Genomic DNA, 16,009 nt, shown 5'->3' with positions numbered 1-16,009 from the left:
AATTGGGACACTAAAGCTAAGTTGTACCAACCTACTTTAACCGTAGCTATAACATTATCTGGTATTTTTGTGAGGAGTTTAATAGATTTTGACGAAAGATGGTGCATCTCAGCCTAAGAAAAATTATAGGCTCGAACCAGAACATTGAGCTTAAATGCACATAAAACAACGCATATTATGTATTAGTGCTTTTCGCACATTCAATTTTACGAGACGCAGTACTAGACATAATCCATTATTATCAAAGTCACCAGCCCATTTGTTTCAACAACATAGTTTCGAAAATAAACACGTCATCCCCATGTCATGTCGGGCAATATCAGCGTGTTCTCGCCGCGAATGATTGGTGATTAAAATTCTTTGGCAGCCATGTTACTATTTATATGGCGGCCTTAAACTTGGCTTGGCACGCTCGATGAGACGCCAAATTGATGACTGTTCATGATTTACGAGAGAAGCGTTTATCATCTCGGAGCAAATGGTGTTGTGATTGCTTGGAACGTGAGTTTGTTTACCACGTTGAAACAATTTGAGAAAAAATATTTAAAACACGTCTTGAGATGTCGAGTTTTTAGCTCATAGCAGACTTATCAACTCGGAAAGGGATCAACACTGTATTGCCTTTCGCGAGCTGTCATCGCCTTTCGCGCGCTGTCATCCGCGAGACGAGGATAAGTGTACAGTACCCGGCAATAAATATTGCACATCGACCTTTGAAAAGAGAATCGGTTAATTTCGGCTCGTAGAGCGTTATCTCTGTCGCACACTACCTATACGATTGACAAACGTCATTGACAAAACATTATTCAATGAAAATATTGTCCGAACTCTTAGTATTTCTCTTCGACAAATACTTTAACGCATTGTAAACCATTTTTCTTTCACGACTATAAAAATTTTTAGCAATTTAATTCACAAAATCACTTTAATTTAATTGACAAAACGTCATTGTCAGTCATTGTTCAAGTGCGACAGTGATAACACTCTACCAAACCGGAATTAGCCGATTGTCTCTTTCTATAGGTCGATGTGCAATATTTATCGCCGGGTATTGTACATTGCAGTATAGAGTTTCATACAAAGAATACTGACCGCCTCGAGTTGATAAGGTTACGATCCCTTTCCGGGTTGATAAATGTGCTACGACCTTTATGAAGCCAATACTTTAGAGTCCACCCACAAGGACCGATGTCCTCATAAAGGTAGCAGGAAGTCGCTGGATGCAGGCCGTAACCAACCCGGCGATGCAGAAATCATTGGGGGAGGCCTATGTTCAGCAGTGGACGTCCTGTAGCTGAAATGATGATGATACGATTGAGTAGGAAAGCTTTTTGCCTTTCCATGTGCAATGTTTGTAATGGTTATACAACGGATAAAAATCTGTTACCGAAGACGGAAATACAAATCTCCGGCCAAATTAGCTGTCTTCATAGCTGGGCATTAACTCGTTAATCCGTTAATCGTTAATTAACGAAGTTAACATTTCTATTAACGGATTAACATTTAAGTTAACTTTTTAAAAATGTTAACGGACTCGTTAACTTCCGTTAAATTATCCTAAGTCCGTTAATCGTTAATCCAGTACCTACTATTTACCAAAAAGATATAGTAAGCACGTTGAAAAACGTCAGAAAAACGCGTTCTGACAAGTAGGTACATTCGGGCTTCCAGAACTTCCAGAACCCAAAACAACAGTTTTTGTAACCAGATCACTAACGACACTTGTTAGTATGTGTGGGACATCTCTTGCAACTGAATTTAAGACCAGTTTTCCTCAACCGATGGTATACTTATGTAAGTACGATGACGATGCAAAGTTATGGTACCATTGAGCTGGTCTGATGATGGAGTCATGAGGTGGCCATAAGAATTTGGGTTCGTTGGATTTGTCTTTTCGGACACTTTAGTACTACACTCGCGAGCAAAAATATGGAATCACCCTATTTATTCCGATTTCAGAGTGATTATAAGAACTAAATGACTAATAGAAATTCAATAAAAATGGTACTTTTAAAGGTGATATTATAAGCTTAAAATTGATACCATAGATACATACAATACGTGGTCATTCAGTACTTAAGACCGCTCGGAACACAAAGGGGTGATTCCATATTTCTGCTCGTAAGTATAGATGATGTCCAGGGTCCTGACGATGGATGTTGCCAAATGTTGGTCTCGAAGCGCTGGTAGGGTAAAAAGATTATGAGACATGTAGAGGCTCCTTAAGAGCAAAATGACGATTTGTAAGAACTATTTATTAGTCTAAACAAATAAAGAAATTTTGACTTTGACTTTGACTATGGAGTCAGATGGTGGCCATAGGAATTCTAAAACGAAACGGTGGAAACTTATCGAGTTTGGGTTTGCTGGATTTGTCTTTTCGAGCACTTTGGCGCCAAATTGTATTGTAAATGAACCAAGGCTCTGAGATACAGATGTTACTAAAAAGTGTAAAATAAAATTATAATAATTAAAAAACTTTTTTTAAAAACAAGCTTTTATTCTGAAATGCAGTTGTACTAAAACGAAAATTTCGAAAGCTTGTAGCTCAATCATATACCTAAAAGGAATAAATTCCATGCGCGATACAAGCTTTCGAAATTATTTGAACCTTACATACAATTACAAATACATGTTACAATTTATTTACAAATACATGTAAAGCAAGCAATAAACGATTTTTTTATTTTTTTATTTTTTTTTAATTATTTTTTTCGTTTTATTATCATGTGTTAACGGATTAACGATTAACGTTAACTTGCGTTAAATCTCGCGAAATGTAACGTTTTAATGTTTAACGAAGTTAATTTTTTTATTAACGGTTTAACGATTAACGAAGTTAACTATTTGATTAACGGTGCCCAGCTATGGCTGTCTTAATGATTTTAAGACCTAAGAGTAGGCGCACACCGTTGATTTATGTTGTGCCCGATTTTAAATTGTATGAAGAATCGGCCAAATCGAATCGGCGTAGTGTGCGCACTCCCATACATGCCCATACTGATCAACTGCCCGACTAAACTATCGGCCGACGAAAAATCAACGGTGTGCGCCTACTCTTAAGGCTTGGTATTTCTTCTAAAGTAGGTATTTCGCGCTGTCAAAATCTGCGCGCGCAATTCTTCGCCGAAAACAGCGCGTCAAAGAGCTCCCGCCACAATTTCCAGCTGNGTAGAAATGTATGAGATAATGGACACGAGCAATAACTAGTGTTGAAATTATAGGCAGTTTCTCTCTATTTCCTTCTATCTCCGTCATATTATATTTCAACTAACTTTCTGCCAGCGGCTTCGCCCGCGTGGAATTTTGTCTGTCACAGAAAAACTTTATCGCGCGCGTCCCTGTTTTAAAAACCGGGATAAAAACTATCCTATGTAATTTCCCGGGACTCAAACTATCTCTATGCCTTAAAATCGGTTCAGTGGTTTAGGCGTGAAAGCAAGACAGACAGATAGACAGACAGACCGAGAGACAGACAGATAGACAGACAGACAGACAGACAGATAGACAGACATACAGACAGATAATATACAGACAGACAAAGTTACTTTCACATTTATAATATTAGTATAGATACTTAGTATAGATAAGTAACCATTGGCCAATAGGGTTGAGTTATGAACAATACCTAACCTACTCAAAATTTTAACTTATGCTATAAGTGTAAGGATTTGAAACACACATTTGGAACACCAAGGCATAGTTATATCAACTTATTTTAACCGTTACTATAACAATGACTGGTATGTTTGTACGGAGCTTGATAGATATTTGACGTTTGTTGAAGTCAAAGTAAGATGGTGCAACTCCGCCTAAGAACATTTATAGGCTTGAACAGGGTCATAGTGTCATAATATAATTATCCTGATTATGTGGTTTTCTAGTGAATACCAGCAAATTGAGATTAAAAGCACTTATAGCAACGCATATATTAGTGTTTTTCGCACATGTCAGCATCAATTTTACGAGACGCAGTACTGGACATAATCCATTATTATCAAAGTCACCAGCCCATTTGTTTCAACAACATAGTTTCGAAAATAAACACGTCATCCCCATGTCATGTCGGGCAATATCAGCGTGTTCTCGCCGCGAATGATTGGTGATTAAAATTCTTTGGCAGCCATGTTACTATTTATATGGCGGCCTTAAACTTGGCTAGGCTCGCTCGATGAGACGCCAAATTGATGACTGTTCATGATTTACGAGAGAAGCGTTTATCATCTCGGAGCAAATGGTGTTATGATTGCTTGGAACATGAGTTTGTTTACCATGTTGAAACAATTTGAGAAAAAAATCTATACTAATATTATAAAGCTGAAGAGTTTGTTTGTTTGTTTCTTTACTTTAACGCGCTAATCTCCGGAACTACTGGTCCGATTTGAAAAATTCTTTCAGTGTTAGATAGCCCATTTATTGAGGAAGGCTATAGGCTACAACATCACGCTACGATCAATAGGAGCAGAGCAATAATGAAAAATGTTGCGAAAACGGGTTTTCACGCGTACGAAGTCGCGGGCACAGCTAGTATTTAATACGTATTGAAATGTCGAGATTTTAGGTCATAGCAGACTTATCAACTCGGAAAGGGATCAACACTGTATTGCCTTTCGCGAGCTGTCATCGCCTTTCGCGCGCTGTCAACCCCGAGGCGAGGTTATAGCCTTGATCACACGTACCGAGTAAACTGGCGAGACAAATGTTTACTCGGTCGAGACAGTTGGGTGAGCGAGTCACATACTCGAGCTCTCGGCCGAGCACTCGGCGTAATGTTCATACACACCGAGTACTCGGCCGAGAGCACTGTCTCGCCCGTTTGCTCGGTACGTGTGATCAAGGCTTTAGTGTGCATTGCAGTATGGAGTTTTATTCAAAGAATACTGACCGCCTCGAGTTGATATAGTTACGAGCCCTTTCCGGGTTGATAAATGTGCTACGTCCTTTATGAAGTGAATACGATAGAGTCCACCCACAAGGTGGACCGAAGACCTCATAAAGGTAGTAAGAAGGCGCTGAATGCAGGCCGTAACCAACCCGGCGATGCAGAAATCATTGGGGGAGGCCTATGTTCAGCAGTGGACGTCCTGTAGCTGAAATGATGATGATACGATTGAGTAGGAAAGCTTTTTCCCTTTCCATGTGCAATGTTTGTAATGGTTATACAACGGATAAAAATCTGTTACCGAAGACGGAAATACAAATCTCCGGCCAAATTAGCTGTCTTAATGATTTTAAAACCTTAACTAAAAAGAAAGTGCTTGAAAAAGATGGTGCGGTAATTAATTTAACTGCAGTGACATTTTACGTAGGCACCGGGTAGAAAATAAGTTTAGTAAAGGTTCAAAGTTTAATACGACGAGTAGTTCAAATAGTTAAATTAACCCTAGGTATGTAAACTGAAAAGAAATCTACCGAGTAAATAATGCGAGCTAAAAAATCTCATAGAAAATTTGCGTGTGACGTATCCACTATATAAAAATATGGTATGTAAAATATGTATCATTCTCGAATATAAAGTGCGCTTTAATAGCTTCAATGTGATTTATGGCCGCTGGAGTAAACAACGCACGAAGAAAATTAAAGGCCTTGCCTCCACTAAACTTTGTGGATCAGTCTTCTGGAAAACAGCGTTTGGGATCAGTTCATGTAAAATATTATAATACAAGAAAAATGGGACGAGATAATATTACTGGTACATTTTTAATCAAGCTTTGTCGATTTATCTTAAACAGAAAAAACAAGGATTTAATGATTTTAAGGTAGATAAATCGTTCTTCTTCTTCTTTTCGTGTCGACAACAAACCTACACAGTGTCAGCCCAAAACTCCGCCACAAGAGTGGCGTTGTCAGTAGCACTCATCAAATCCTCCTGAGTGCAATTGCTTGGTTTATTTGCAGACAATTATCAAAAGTCAATGCTCAATGCTGCTAAAGCTCAGTGTAAACTCTGCTCTAAAAAGGGCAGAACGCAGATTTTTAACTTTTCCCATTACATATGGCATGGGTGCGATTTTACAACTAAATTGATGTAGGGTATGAGTGCGAAACGGAACGTAAGGATGTGTGAAAGAGAAGGAAGTGTGTGAGTGTGACGTACGACGACGTGTAGACGAACGACGATTGTTTTAGATTACTATTTTTATTATTTTCTATCTCGGGCAAATAAATAGGTACGTGGGAATTAGAACCTCATTTCAATTCCTACATTGATGTAATTAATTGAAAGTAGATTGTCAGTCTGTTATACTGGCTACTGCTGTAACTTTTACTGGGTTACTACCAATAGATATATTACTGTTATTAAACGGAAGTGCAGAATGTAATCCTTCTAAATAAAAGCTCGGTTCACTGACTCCAAGTGCTTGAATCACTAATGCATCATGAGTGGTACAGTGCCACATAAAATTGTTAGCACATGAATTGCATTGGTCAATAAACAATAAATACAGAATATTATTGGTCAATAAACAATAAATACAGAAATTGTAAAATCTAAATTCTATTATCTTTAAAAAAAACTCGTCGTTATTCACAACACATACCAAATTAAATCTAGATTACTGGTGTTCGTTTGTTGCGTTTGCGTTGATTAAGAAACTTTGGAAACTTTATTATCATTTATAATAATATGCATGTCATAATTTTATTTTTAAAGTTTCTGAAATCGTGTAATTTTGCATTAAAAACCGTTTTCGACGCGATCCGAAGGCAGTTCGTTCGTTCGTTCGTTTCAGCCGAAAGACGTCCACTGCTGGACAAAGGCCTCCCCCAGCGATTTCCACAATGACCGGTCCTGCGCCGCTCGCATCCAGGCACCTCCCGCGACCTTCACCAGATCGTCGGTCCACTTAGCCACCGCAGCGCAGGCAGTAACTAGTTAAAATTCATATAAAAGCGTGAAGTTAACTCTGTCTCTTCATATTATTACTTCGCATATTATTTGAGTGAAACCATAGATACACCAAAACGGTAAATAGACAGAATTTTCTATTCTATTATGCCTGAAAACTAGTGTATTGAATCGTATAAGCAACTCAAGGAATATTCCTACGAGTCTGGCCATTTATAAATGAAATATAAAATCACAGCAATACTTTACACTACATTAGTTTTTCTTTGAATAAGACTTGTGTGAAAATGTATTATTCGTTTCTCAAAATCATAATTTATTTATTACCTACAGCACTACACAATACAATTCGGTGACTACCTTTTTACACGCGTGAAATCCTTATATTATTAACGTGAAAGTTTTGTATCGATGTTTTTTACTCTTTCACGCAAAAAGTCTGAACGCTTTTTTTTATCTACTCTCTGCTATCTCATAGAAATAATAAGTATAGAATGTTCTATACAAATGATGGGAATGAACATGGAACTTTTAATGACTTTTGTCGTCGAGTGAACAATAATATACTCAACATCAAATAAACCGCACCTTCCGCGACGCGAACTTTAACGATTTTCTTCTGACACAATCATGGTGCCCCAACAATATTGGTGTTATTTGAAAGCTCAATAAATATCCTTAAAGAAAAACACATTTAATTTCTTAATAAATGATTAACATATACCATAAATGTGACTTGAAAAAATACCTCACTTTGGGCCCACCTATGGGATCAATTAGACCAATTTTTATGGTTATAAAACCAAATAATGATTTCACGTGTCCTCTTTAACAGATGGATAGCGATTAATCCCACTTTAACAATTTTATAGCCATAAAAGTTGGCTCTAGCGTAACTACCTATTTTTTGAAGAAGTGATTCTGGATCCTTCTAAAGACACATTTTTGGGGTAAAAACCTTTCCTTTAATGAAATGAAGATTAGAACTAGGCTTTTAAATGGTGCCAATATTGGTGGGAAGTGGGGATGCATACGTTTGAAAATGCTTGTCGCGGAAGGTGCGATTTATTTGATGTCGAGTGTATTTATTGCATTTGGTCGAGCCAAATGAAAACTTCATCGTCTGCTGGCTCTGCGTGCTGATGCATCAAGTGGTACTGACGAGTACAAAAGTGAAAATCTTAAAATGAAATCAATAGAACTACACTAATATTGGGCGGGCGGGGCACATAGCTCGTAGAGACGATGGCCGTTGGGGCAGAAAAGTTCTCGAGTGGCGATCACGGGCTGGAAGACGTAGCGTGGGCAGGCCTCCTACTAGGTGGACCGACGATCTGGTAAAGGTCGCGGGAAGAACCTGGACGCGGGCAGCGCAGGATCGTTTATTACGGAAAGCTTTGGGGGAGGCCTTTGTCCAGCAGTGGACGTCATTTGGCTGAAACGAACGAACGAACGTTTATTTAATGAAAATGTTATAAGATTTTGTTAAACTTATTGGTCTCTTTCTATTGATCCTTCATACAATAATATCGAAACAAAACCTCTTCACTTTATTTCTTTGTTTCCTGATTGATTTATTTCGGGACTAGTGGCTCTCGCTCGATGTAAGTAATACCATTATACTGCGATCTATCTCAACAAAGTTAAGAGAAAAGTATAAGATAATGCGTTTTAGGAAAAAATATCATTACAATTGTTTATTGTACAGTGACAGGTCTAGTTTTGTGGGTAAGATGTTAACTAGAGGCGAATGCCATTAGGCTTTAACCTTGCTTTTTGTACACTGTTCAGTGTACAGCTGCTTAAAGGTTTCAAATAAATATTTTTAAATCTTTACATCGCTGGATATTGACTAACAAATGATGTCGTTTAACAAAATCAAAAATATTTTATTCAATTTTCACCACTGGTGGCACTTATGAACGTCAATTACAGTAAAAAAGGCAGCCCTTAAGGGGCACTTTACATGTCTCCTTATCTTTTGGGCCCTACCAGTCCAGCCCTACCTATTCATCATGACTGCGATGACAGCTCATTGACCACAAGACTACAAATATTCGAGTAGCAATTATCGTGTCCTACTTGGTAATCGTGCAGCCGTGTGGTGACGGCAGAGTAGAATTCATTTTTCACCAACCCCTACTCTTCCCGCGGGTGTCGTAAGAGGCGACTTAGGGACTACACATCAAACAGAGAACGGGCAGCAGCGCTCTCTGAAAAACATCAATCTTTTAAACTGCGATCTCCAACCCGCCTGCCAAGCGTGGAGATTATGGCAAAACCCTCCAATATAGTGGAGGAGGCTCATAGTCCAGCAGTGGACTGTAAAGGGCTGTTGATGATGATGATGATGACTTGGTAATCGAACTCTGGACCCAGATAGAGAGCATCACTAACCATTAGACCCTTATGGGACAAGACTAGAAATGTTTCAAATGATCATTGTTTCTCTAAAAGTCATTAATGTGTCTGTTCTATCCCCAGGGGACTTATTAAGGACCCTATTAAAACTTTTAACGAAGCTAATATTAAGTTACGCGATCGAGGGAGAAGGCAAATCTATTTCGAGGTTGTTGCTATTTAAAAGGAAACTTTTCGCAAATCTTCTTGTGGTTTCCTTTTTTTTGTATTGTTTGTAACTGAAGCCCTGATGTCAAAGGTCAGAATTTTAACGTTTCAAATACGGTGCTATTATTCATTTCTTTATTTTTGATCGATTTTGTTGAACGAAATGTATTTATTACTAGTTTTTGCCCGCGGCTTTGCCCGCGTGAAATTTTATCTGTCAGAAAAAGTTGTCGCGCGCGTTGCTGTTTCAAAAACCAGGATAAAAACTATCTTATGTCCTTCAAACTATCACAAAGCCAAATTTAANTCATCCCCAATTTTCCACCCTTGGGGGTTGTTTTTTCTATTATTAAATTTAAATGGGACCACCCTTGAGGTATTACCTATACGCCGAAAAAAGATTTGTTCAAATCGGTTCATAATTGGCGGAGTTATCGCGTAACAAACATAGAAAAAAAAAAACATACGGGTCGAATTGAGAACCTCCTCCTTTTTTGAAGTCGGTTGAAAATTGAAACGGCTTAATTTTATGCGATCTAATCGAAAAGAATTGTTCTCTATCAGACAACCCAGGGCCAAAAATTATGTTTTGCAGGCACAGAACTCTACAAACCGGGTGTAACTCGCCTCTTGACCTGAAATAGGGTAGAGGGTATCTGCCATAAGTAAATTCCGACTTTCGGGCGACACCATAACAGTATTCCGCCATGCCAGCTCCAACTCATATAGGGTGGCAGTTGGCGGTAGTGTTGTGGAATAGTTCATCGATAGTAACTCTCAAATAGTTGAAAAAAAGTTGATAAGTATCGACAAATATTAACACATCACAAATTCTAGTGAATTTTGACAGTACTTTGGAGCAATAATCATTCTATAGTATTTGTAGTAAACTGGTATTTTTGGACCGAAGACAGATAATAAATTATAGCTGTCTACAACTTGTCTACTTATGAGCCTCTCTACAGATTTTTCTTAATAATAGGCAGCAGTAGTAATTTTTATATTACATCGTCTCAGTTGCATATTCAGTATACTATCGAATTAGTAGTATCGATACTATCGAAAGCTTTTTATGAACTTTTATTACGATTGAGCGTAAAACTGTAATATGTAAAACATTGGCAACAATATCCATAGATAGTTGTAACTTCTTTTGTTACACTATCGACAGTGGCCTATCGTTATACATCACTAGCCGCCAAGTCCAGGCTTTTATTAAGAAAGTTTAAACCGAATAAACAGCCCTCTCAGTCGACTTTCTCAGTTTCGGGAATAAAAAGGGTCTCCGAGGCCACGCCGAGACAATATGTCACGGTTATAGCGCTCTGAGTGGGCAGTTGAGGGTTAACACAGTGATTATGTGGACGCGGATTATCGAGTGACGGGAGCTAGTATTTGTACTAGGTTTTTGTAGGTGTTGTTTTGGCATTTAGTGGGGCAAATTGATACTCTAAAGATAATATTTTACCCAGCCACAGAAGCTTCAGATCCATTAGATTGTCATAAAAATATGAGTAATAGTGTACCAAATACAACATTTTCTAGTGTGATGATGGAGAAGCAAGGTTCTGGTATACAGGACATGTACCTACTAAGAAAGCGTACATCATTATGGTAGACAGATGACCATATAAAGGTTGCAGGAAGGCGCTGGATTCTGGCTGCTTCCGACCTGCCAATCTGGACATCATTTATCCCTCAGCAATTGACATCCTGTGCCTGAAATGACGATGATCATAAGATGTAGTAAATATACGAGTAATATACCTTAAAATGAACTAAGATTTTGGGTAACTTTTCATGCCATTAAGGTTCCTATAATGTAAAAAAACTTTTCATGCAGTAAAAAAAAACACAGTATTTCGCACTACTTAGCTTTCAAAGCCACCCTGTATTAAGAGCACATGGTGTATCGCTCATCGGGCTCGCTCTTGACCTAAGCTCGGTATTGACTGGCTGACGTCATAGTGCATCTGTTAAGAAGCTGCACAAGTGAGCTGGAACTACTTAGTGGTTTCCTTTTAGGCCACATTTTAGAATGTAAAAGAGAAAGCCTTTTTCTTGAGTCGGGAGCCAAGGGAAATGTAGGTACACTTGTTACGTTTCTTATGCATTTTAAAGAAGTTACATGTTTTTCATAAATATTTTTGTGTTTAATTCGATAGAGCAAACTGATGGTGACCATGTCATACCACAAGCGCAATAATTGGGCTTTACCTTACCTAAACTAAGCAAAGCTTGTACTATGATAATCTATATTGTTACCATTAAAATATGTAAGAGTATGTAACCGCTGTTTATTGTCTGTAAAATCACAGAATAATAATAAGTACTACGTACAGAAGTTTTACTTCGCGAAGGTATTTAAAAAAATATATGCTCAATGTCATTAACAATATGGTCTAATTTAGCCTGTCTCAAGAGTCTAGCACCATTTTGTTGACAAACGTCAGTGATCGGCACTGCGCCGAAGCTATAGGACTGACTTCGGTAAATGATGTGACGTGAGCTGCCAAACTGCGGAAAATGGCGGAGGAAATACATGATTTAGCATGAATTATNAAATTTAATCAAAATCGGTTTAGCAGTTTAGGCGTGAAAGCGTGACAGACAGAGTGACTTTCGCAATTATAATATTAGTAGGGATTCACTCACAATAAATTGAGTTTTGGAAAAAGCTATAAAATATACGCGCATGAAAGTGACATTAAGTCAACTGAATTGTCTACTTTCATCTGTCAGCGAATCAGTAAAACCCTTACCACTTTTGTGCTCGCCTGTACAAGTTTACAGCGCTTAATGGAATCAAGATACGGCGTTATCGGCCGCGATTCGATCGATGCGCTGCTGTATCTCACTGTACTGTTTCATGGACTACCATCTTAGTCAGCGTTTATGGTGGCTTTAAGGTAGCCTTCTGTATGAGAAAATATGCTGCTGTACTTAAAACACGTTCCAAATAATGAAAAGGTGGAGAAAATGAACCGGCTTACAAAGTTCTTTGTGCCTTATTACGGAAAAGTTAAACGCGCGATGAACACGGTTTTAAAATGACATTTCCATTTTCCATACTAAATGTCAATTTAAAATACAGTGATTAACTCGAGTTTAAGTCTTTGCAATAAGGGAGGATGTGCCGATGTCGGTGCGAACCTATGTAATTCCATCGAGTGGATTTACGCCCGTATTCACAAACATTACTATGAGGTCTCACAGTGCGCGTGGACACACAGGGTGACACACGAACCAATCACAGAGCTCTCTCTATTCAACGCTGTTCGATTTGCTGCTTCACTCGTTTGTAAATACGGCCGTTAGAAAACAAGTAGTACCTTTATAAATTTCAATCTACACAAAACTGGCAATAACAAAATACAAAATTGAAACGGCACAATTTTATGCGATCAAATCGAAAAGAATTGTTCTCTATCAGACAACCCAGGGCCAAAAATTACGTTTTGCAGGCACAGAACTCTACAAACCGGGTGTAACTCGCCTCTTGACCTGAAATAGGGTAGAGGGTGTGTGCCATAAGTAAATTCCGACTTTCGGGCGACACCATAACAGTATTTCGCCATGCCAGCTCCAACTCATATAGGGTGGCAGTTGGCGGTAGTGTTGTGGAAGGATCCATCGATAGAAACTCTCAAACAGTTGAAAAAAGTCGATAAGTATCGACAAATATTAACACATCACAAATTCTAGTGAAATTCTAGTGAATATGTCGGCCGTTTGGTGTAGTGGTTCAGAACGGACTACTATGCCGAGAGGTCCCGGGTTCGATTCCCGGCCGGGCAGAAATTGAAATGATGAATTTTAATTTCTGTGACGGGTCTGGGTGTGACTATGTATAATATGTATGTATTTAAAAAAAAAAAGTATATAAGTAGTATATCCGTTAAGCTAGTAACCATAACACAAGCATTAAGTTGCTTACTTTGGGGCTAGCTGGCGCTGTGTGAAATTGTCCAAAGATTTATTTATTTATTTATTTATTTATTTATTTGACAGTGCTTTGGAGCAATAACCATTCTATTCATATCTATTGTATATTGTAGTAAACTAGTATAATACCTATACTATTATAGTTACTATAATTACATAATATTCTCTCCCTGTAATCTAACAGTTTTAAAGAACGAGACCAAAATAATTATCTACTTATGAGTCTATATACAGATGTTTCTTATTAAAAGGCAGTAGTAGTAATTTTTATTTTACATCGTCTCAGTTGCATAATATTTAGTATCGATATTATCGAAAGCTCTTTATGAACACATCTTTGATACATTTATTACTAGTGAGCGTAAAACTATAATATGTAAACCATTGGCAACAGTATCCATAGATAGTTGTAACTTCTTTTGTTACACTATCGATACACTCTATCGACTCTGCCCTATCGTTATACATCACTAGCCGCCAAGTCCAGGCTTTTATTAAGAAAGTTTAAACCGAATAAACAGCCCTCTCAGTCGACTTTCTCAGTTTCGGGAATAAAAAGGGTCTCCGAGGCCACGCGGAGATAATATGTCACGGTTATAGCGCTCTGAGTGGGCAGTTGAGGGTTAACACAGTGATTATGTGGACGCGGATTATCGAGTGACGGGAGCTAGTATTTGTACTAGGTTTTTGTAGGTGTTGTTCTGGTTTTAGTAGGGGTCAATTTGATGCTGCTATATTGATGTAAGATTATATTTTGCCGAACCACTTAGATTAAGAGCTGTAGAGCTTGAAGTCTGTCAAATGAGCCAAATGTGATAGAAAATTTTCTAGTGTGATTGATCAGTCATTTTGTCTATTATATTGAGGTGTAGTCATGATAGGGCAGAAAGATACTAGAATAGAGTTCATAATATTGGAAACTCTCAGCGTGGGACGTCCACCCGCAAGGTGGACAAATGACCTCACAAAGTTTGCAGAAAGGCGCTTCCCACCAGCCGATCTGGAAATTATTGAGGGAGGCCTATGTTCAACAGTGGATGTATTGAGCCTGAAATGATAAATAAAATGATATTATGTAGTCAAAATACCCTTAATTGAATTAATCAATAAATATATTCAGTAACTTTTCATTGAGTCAATAAAATTTTTAGTACTACTTGGCTTTCAAAGCCACCCTGTATACAGGGCGCATGGTGTATCGCTCATCGGGCTCGCTCTTGACCTAAGCTCGGTATTGACTGGCTGACGTCATAGTGCATCTGTTTAGAAGCTGCACAAGTGAGCTGGAACTACTTAGTGGTTTTCTTTTAGGCCACATTTTAGAATGTAAAAGAAAAAGCTTTTTTCTTGAGTTGGGAGCCAAGGGAAATGTAGTTACCTACACTTGTTAGGTTTCTTATGCATTTTTAAAGAAGTTACATAATAATATGTTTTTCATAAATACTTTTGTGTTTAATTCGATAGAGTAAACTGAACATGTCATACCACAAGCGCAACTGGGCTTTATCCTTACCCAAACTAAGCAAAGCTTATACTATGATAATCTATATTGTTACTTAGTTGACTTAATGATTATTTAGTTCTGCCATCAAGTATTACTTGAATCCTAGACAAACAATAACCCCCCATAAACAGCCAAGCCCTAATCCCCCCTTTGTAACGATCCAGAACCTTTGCCAGATCTCTGGCTCCGTCTGGCAGTGTTCCTATTGTGGTATTAATTGCGGCCACCCGAAAACGTTCCAGCTTTTTTCCTAAACAAATATCTGCTTTTGTAGGGACACCATGATGTTGGGTGCTGGTGGGACGTTGTGAGAATTTGGTAAAAAATATTTGACGACTCCTGTTTCAGTAATACAAAAAGTAATAAGTATGAAAAAATACAACTTTTTCTTACTTCAGGTAAATAATGTAGAGCAGTGATTAGGGACAGAAGTAGGCTACTTCAAGTGGCGCGAGAAGTTGTCTTTCTAGTTACACTTGTCTTGTTCAAACTCTTGCAACCTTGCAAGAAACTTATTAGGAAAGTTATAAAGAATTACCTAAGCAATACTTGACAATAGTATGGGATCCGTATTTTGAAATTATATTAGAGTTAGGTATTAATCTACACTCAAGAGTAAATTCTAACTTAAGATTGGGCCAAATATCGGTATCACACGCATTTCGTAATACGAACCTAATTATCTCAAAGACCCTCTGATATAATGAAAACAAAATAAACTCCATTCATTAGATCTTACTACTAATTAGTTTCTGTAATTAGATCTTTCTACCTAAAATTCACTACCTTTGTTTTATTTATAGCAAAGCTTTGTGTTCAATTTCTATTTTATTTTACCTCAACTATTCATACGTTTCAAACATTCACTGATAAGTCCATTGTTCATTCATAGCATTGATTTTGAATAGTCTCGATATTGATATTCATAGAGTTTTTATTCGATTTTATTGTTCTGTTCTATTTTCAACCCCATCGAGCGATGCGACGTCATTTAGAATTCAATCGAGTGTGGCTAGCAATTGTTTTGAATGTTACAGTAGTTTATTTCTGGTATGTTTTTTATTTACGATTACTTTTTGCATTGATTTTAACCCCCTTGGAAATAGATAATTTATTGTGTTAACAGTTTGACATTTTTTATC

The 16,009-nt window shown here is 37.7% G+C and overlaps 1 protein-coding gene across 1 annotated transcript in view; it reads left to right on the top strand.

Moving 5' to 3' along the window:
- LOC114355264 (inactivation-no-after-potential D protein) overlaps positions 1–16,009 on the top strand; it is an 83,636-nt gene that overhangs the window by 11,843 nt on the left and 55,784 nt on the right. The window lies entirely within an intron of this gene.

Source organism: Ostrinia furnacalis, unplaced genomic scaffold, assembly GCF_004193835.3.
Source record: "Ostrinia furnacalis isolate ACB-3 unplaced genomic scaffold, ASM419383v2 OfSCF0197, whole genome shotgun sequence".
In the NCBI taxonomy this organism is placed as follows: Eukaryota; Metazoa; Arthropoda; class Insecta; order Lepidoptera; family Crambidae; genus Ostrinia; species Ostrinia furnacalis.
Note: the sequence above shows the minus strand (reverse complement) of the source record. Positions and strands in the feature narration are given on the sequence as shown.